Source organism: Perca fluviatilis, chromosome 13 (genome assembly GCF_010015445.1).
Source record: "Perca fluviatilis chromosome 13, GENO_Pfluv_1.0, whole genome shotgun sequence".
NCBI classification, from domain to species: domain Eukaryota; kingdom Metazoa; phylum Chordata; class Actinopteri; order Perciformes; family Percidae; genus Perca; species Perca fluviatilis.
In genome coordinates, this window is record NC_053124.1 from 36,937,544 (window position 1) to 36,943,146 (window position 5,603).

At 42.7% G+C, this 5,603-nt stretch overlaps 1 long non-coding RNA gene across 1 annotated transcript; it reads left to right on the forward strand.

The window, feature by feature from the left end:
• The first annotated feature begins 728 nt into the window (after positions 1 to 728).
• On the forward strand, positions 729 to 4,928 carry LOC120571091. The gene is made up of 3 exons (XR_005641181.1): positions 729 to 971; positions 1,264 to 1,363; positions 4,805 to 4,928. It is a non-coding gene; the product is annotated as an uncharacterized LOC120571091 (long non-coding RNA).
• The last annotated feature ends 675 nt before the right edge of the window (positions 4,929 to 5,603 follow it).

Genomic DNA, 5,603 nt, shown 5'->3' on the forward strand with positions numbered 1-5,603 from the left:
CAGCAGTAACTTAACTCACTACACACAGACAGAGACACACACAGACACACACACAGGTGTCAGTTTAGTTTGAAATGTGCAGGGGACAGAGACATTAATTTTTTTGTTCCTCTTTTGCACAGGTCATGTTTTGAAAGACGCTGTCCTGTAGCTTACTAATGTAAATGAATAAAAATGTATACAAAAATGTGATGATGTCTTTTGATTATGAAGAAGAAAGCCTTATGTTTTCAAAAAGCATTAGCCATATGCCCCACTATGTTTTGCTTCATGTACCATGTTGACAATGTCACGTGACATCAGACTCAGAGAGAGGAGCTACGAAAGGAAAATAGGCCTGGACTAGGCAAATGTGTGGCTGTGCCTTTTCCTAATAAAAAAAAAAAGTGCGCAAAATAAGAACCGCGATAGTCGATAGACAGATAGAGAAAAAGAGAATTATACCTCTGCATCATGTCAAAACGAAGTGGACAGGACATCAGAGTTTTTTTTTAAAGCCAAGCAGACATGCACAGTAAGTGCCGGTATCTTATTATCGGCAAATTTTTTAACTAAATTGAGCTCGAGGTTTTCAAAACAAGTGGTGGGTACAAAATTACTCATGATGAAATCTGATAGGTACGCACCTTCCCCACCGAAATCGAGACACACACACACACACACACACACACACACACACACACACACACACACACACAGAGATACACACAGATTTAAAAACGTCTTTCTCTGGCAAAGGGGGGAAAAAAACCTCATAGGGCTTTTATTTTGAAACTCAGCTACTTCTCTGCCCGGAAGCTCTATAGTCTTCACTGTGGCTAACTGATAATATCTTCTAATCCATCCATCAGACGGCGGAGTAAAAGGCGCCAGTGTTTAGTTCCCTAAAAGAAAGAAAGGTCCCAAACTGCTGGATGTGGTTTTAAAAGCTGAAACGAAGCTACACAGAGCAGTTCTGTTGTTGAAACGCGGTACATGTTACTACAGCTAACGTTAGCCGCTAGCAGCTAGCTCCTGCTAACGTGTTGCTGTTGTTTCTCCAGCTTGTTGTAAAGCTATGGTTAGCCGCTAGCAGCTAGCTCCTGCTAACGTGTTGCTGTTGTTTCTCCAGCTTGTTGTAAAGCTATGGTTAGCCGCTAGCAGCTAGCTCCTGCTAACGTGTTGCTGTTGTTTCTCCAGCTTGTTGTAAAGCTAGGGTTAGCCGCTAGCAGCTAGCTCCTGCTAACGTGTTGCTGTTGTTTCTCCGTATTTCGTCCAACCCAGGTGGGCCAGCAGTGAGTGTGAAGAGAGACTTTTCTAAACTCTGACATGGACTCTGAGAACAGTCAGCACACACAGTCCTCTCACTGTTCCATCCACCAAGGTAACAGAACCAAGCTGCTACACACTGGGAAGGCTCTTTGGTATCAACAGTCACGTTTACAACCGGACATTAGTTGTTATTTGGATTCAGGGTTAACTCTGTGTGTTCAGTGATATGAAGCTGGTTAACACACACACACACACACACACACATGCACATTACACATGCACACACAGAGACACACACACATGCACATTACACACACATGCACACACACGCACATTGCACACAGACATTACACACACACACAGAGACACACACACATGCATTACACACAGACACACATACACATTACACACACACATGCATGACACACAGACAAACATACAAAAACACATACACATTACACACACACACAGACATACACAAACACACACACAGACACACACACATTACACACACACACATACACATTAATGTAATGTGTGTGTGTGTGTGTGTGTGTGTGTGTGTGTGTGATCAGTGATATGAAGCTGGTTAACTTGTTCCAGCTGTTGGGTCCCTACTGGTTTAACCTACTGAGTTCTGTATGTTGTGTTTACCTAATAGGGTCAGGGTTAATCCTTTTTCTGACATACTATACAATATACCTAAAAAAGTCATAGTATTTCAATGTTTCCCTGTACAATCAAATTCTTCCTTGGTTGTCCACAGAATGCCAAACAAAGTAAAAAGTGTATGCTACTATATGTAGTATAGTATGTAAAAAAATAGAAGTCATAAAATAAGGTTGGGGATATTTTGGACCGGGATACATGATAGCCTACGTCTGATTGCAGGGAGCCAGGTTCCATTCAGCCCGAGAGTATTAGTTCTGCAAGATGGGTCGGTCCTGAGCGGGATGATTATCGCTTGTGTTGTCTTCGGGTCAAATTTGACCCTTTTCCAAAGTTTTTTTATATCAGATATATGGGCTTCTTTCAACCAAATTGCCCAACAAAAACACAGATGCATCCATATACGTCGCTGGTGAAGTTAATGGTTACTTTCATTGCATTTTGGGTCTTTTATTACATTTTTTGTAGCACTTGAAACAAAATGTTTATGGTTTCAAAACAGTGTCTTGACAGATAGCCCTCTGTGATCCACTCAACATCCTCTGTTCTTAATTTTTAGTCAAAATAATTCATAATTTATGGTATAATGTTATGTAAATTAGGTGTATTTTCAATGAATGGGGAAAAAAATCGTTAAAAAAATTGATTAAAAAATCGCCAAAAGCGTGGACAAAATGCGACTAAAACGTCAGAAAATGGGCCAAAAAAAAGTTAATTTTCAATTTTGACCCCGAAGGACAGCAGACAACACAAGGGTTAAGAACATAAGAAGCTGGCTCCAGACTAGTTAAGTGATAGCCAGACCGATTATTTTAGGAGGATGGAAGAATGAAGGGGTGCCGCCTTCAATCCAGGAGTGGGCTTGTGAGACAGCTAGGGTAGTGGCCTTTGAAAAGATGTTATTATAATTAATTTTGCTACTATTTTGTTGAATGGTCTGGAATATTGTAGTTACTGTGTGTTTGTGTGTGTGTGTGTGTGCGTGCGTATATGTGTGTGTGCGTGCGTGCGTGCGTATGTGTTTTGTTACTATTTTGTTGAACGGTCTGCAATATTGTAGTTAGTGTGTCATCTTTTCATGTTTGTCTGGGTGGGTGGTGATGACAGAAGGCTGGTATTTCTTAATGTTGCGAGTTGTATGTTTTGTATGTTGATAAGAAAAAAATGATTAATCACAAATAAATTACTGCAGATTTTCAAATCACTTCCCAGATCTACTGCGGCGAATACGATGGTATAAGTGAGCACTACATCACAGCCACCTACAAAAAAAGGAATTTAAGAAAATATATTGATTGCAAGATCGCGTCAAGGTGGTTTCGATTTATTTGGGGCAAAAACGTATGTCATTCATAACCCCAGCTCTATGCTGTGAACTACAGGGCTCTTGATTCTCCGGTTTCCAGTCACGTGTTAACTACGTCAGCATCCCAAAACAACTGGTTACCTTGTAGGGCTGCTCGATTATGGAAAAAAATCATAATCGCGGTAATTTAACACTATCACTCATTGACTTTTGGAAAGATGTTGCATATATATGTAAGAGTCTGGGCCCTATTTTAACGATCTAAGCGCACGGCGTGAAGCGCCTGGAGCAGGTGCGTTTAGGGGCATTAATTAATAGGTGTGTTTTGGCCGTAACATGCAATAAACCGATCAGTGTCATCTCCCATTCCCTTTAAAAGCCAGATGCGTTTGAACCTTGGAGCATTGCTATTATGATGGAGGATTTACACCGTAATATTATTATTTGTAATCTTCTGCATGTGTGTGTGCTGCTGCGCGTCCCTGTGTGTGTAACAAGCATAGTGTGTGTCCACGTGTGTGTAACAAGCATAGTGTGTGTCCACGTGTGTGTAACAAGCATAGTGTGTGTCCTTGTGTGTGTAACAAGCATAGTGTGTGTCCCTGTGTGTGTAACAAGCATAGTGTGTGTCCCTGTGTGTGTAAGAAGCATAGTGTGTGTCCCTGTGTGTGTAACAAGCATAGTGTGTGTCCCTGTGTGTGTAACAAGCATAGTGTGTGTCCCTGTGTGTGTAACAAGCATAGTGTGTGTCCCTGTGTGTGTAAGAAGCATAGTGTGTGCGCGCTTTGCACGAGCCTAGGACTATTTTACTAATACTCTGTTAAAATAACAATGAAATGCTGCGTTATTGACTTTAGACCAGGTTTTTGTTGGTCAATGGCGCGATCACTTCCCGCTGCCTCAAGATAGCAATACGCCCAGAATGCACCTGAACACACCTCCTTGTAAGACCAGCACACCCAGAATGCACCTGAACACACCTCCCTGTAAGACCAGCACGCCCATGGGTGCAGGTGCATTTGCTATTTAAACGATGTGGGCGCTGGACAGGAAATTGACAACTACGTCGTTCTTAAAGGTCCCATGGCATGAAAATTTGACTTGGTTTGAGGTTTTTCAACATTAATGTGAGTTCCCCCAGCCTGCCTATGGTCCCCCAGTGGCTAGAAATGGTGATAGGTGTAAGCCCTGGGTATCCTGCTCCAGCTGTCACTCTGAGTAGAGAATCCAGTCTGCAGTGGAACAAGGATTATACTATTATAACCCTGGTTATAATAGCACAGGCGGAGCCCTCTCGACGGGGGCCCTGTTGCTCCTATGATGTTGCTGGAAAAAGTGTGTAGAATGCCAGACGGCGGATATGCTGCCTTTTATGCTGTGCTGCTGCACAGTTCTAGGTAGGTACATCCTGACTGGCCGACTCCATTTATGCACATTTTTAGTGTGCGAAGACTGGAGAGGAGTATTACCCATTGAGTCCAATAGAGGGCTCTGCCTGTGCTTAAAGTACTATGGTTATAATAACATTACCTTCATTTTCTCTTAATAACTGCTGTGTTTGTTTTATCTCTGTTTCAGCTTTACCTCCAGATGTTCTGAAAGTGATTGTTGGTGAAGAGGAGCAGCAGGAGTGTAGCTCCAGTGTGGACCAGCAGGAGCCAGAGCCCCCCCCACACATTAAAGAGGAACAGGAGGAACAGTGGAGCAGTCAGGAGGGAGAGCCCCCCCCACACATTAAAGAGGAACAGGAGGAACTGTGGAGCAGTCAGGAGGGAGAGCAGCTTCAAGGGCTGGAGGAGGCTGATATCACCAAGTTCCCATTCACTCCTGTCCCTGTGAAGAGTGAAGATGATGAAGAGGAAGCTCAGTCCTCACAGCTTCATCAGAGACAAAGTGAGGAGAACAGAGAGGCAGAACCTCAGTCAGGTTCAAACTCTCTGAAAAATGATTCAAGATGTAAGAAAACATTTAGCTGCTCGGAATGTGGGAAAACATTTGACTTCAAGTCATGTCTGAAGAGACACATGATGACTCATACGGGAGAGAAACCTTTCAGCTGCTCTGAGTGCGGGAAATGTTTTACAGAAAGAGGAACTTTACGGGCACACATGAAAATACACACAGGAGAGAAGCCTTTTAGCTGCTCTGAGTGTGACAAAAGATTTAGCCTCAATAAACTTCTCAAGTCACACATGAGAACTCACACAGGAGAGAGACCTTTCAGCTGCTTATTCTGTGAGCAATCTTTTGGACAGAGTGGAAATTTACGGATACACATGACCATTCACACAGGACAGAGGTCATTTATCTGCTCCGTCTGTAAGAAAACGTTTAGAGATAAAGGAAGTTTAAATAGACACATGAGAGTCCACAAGGG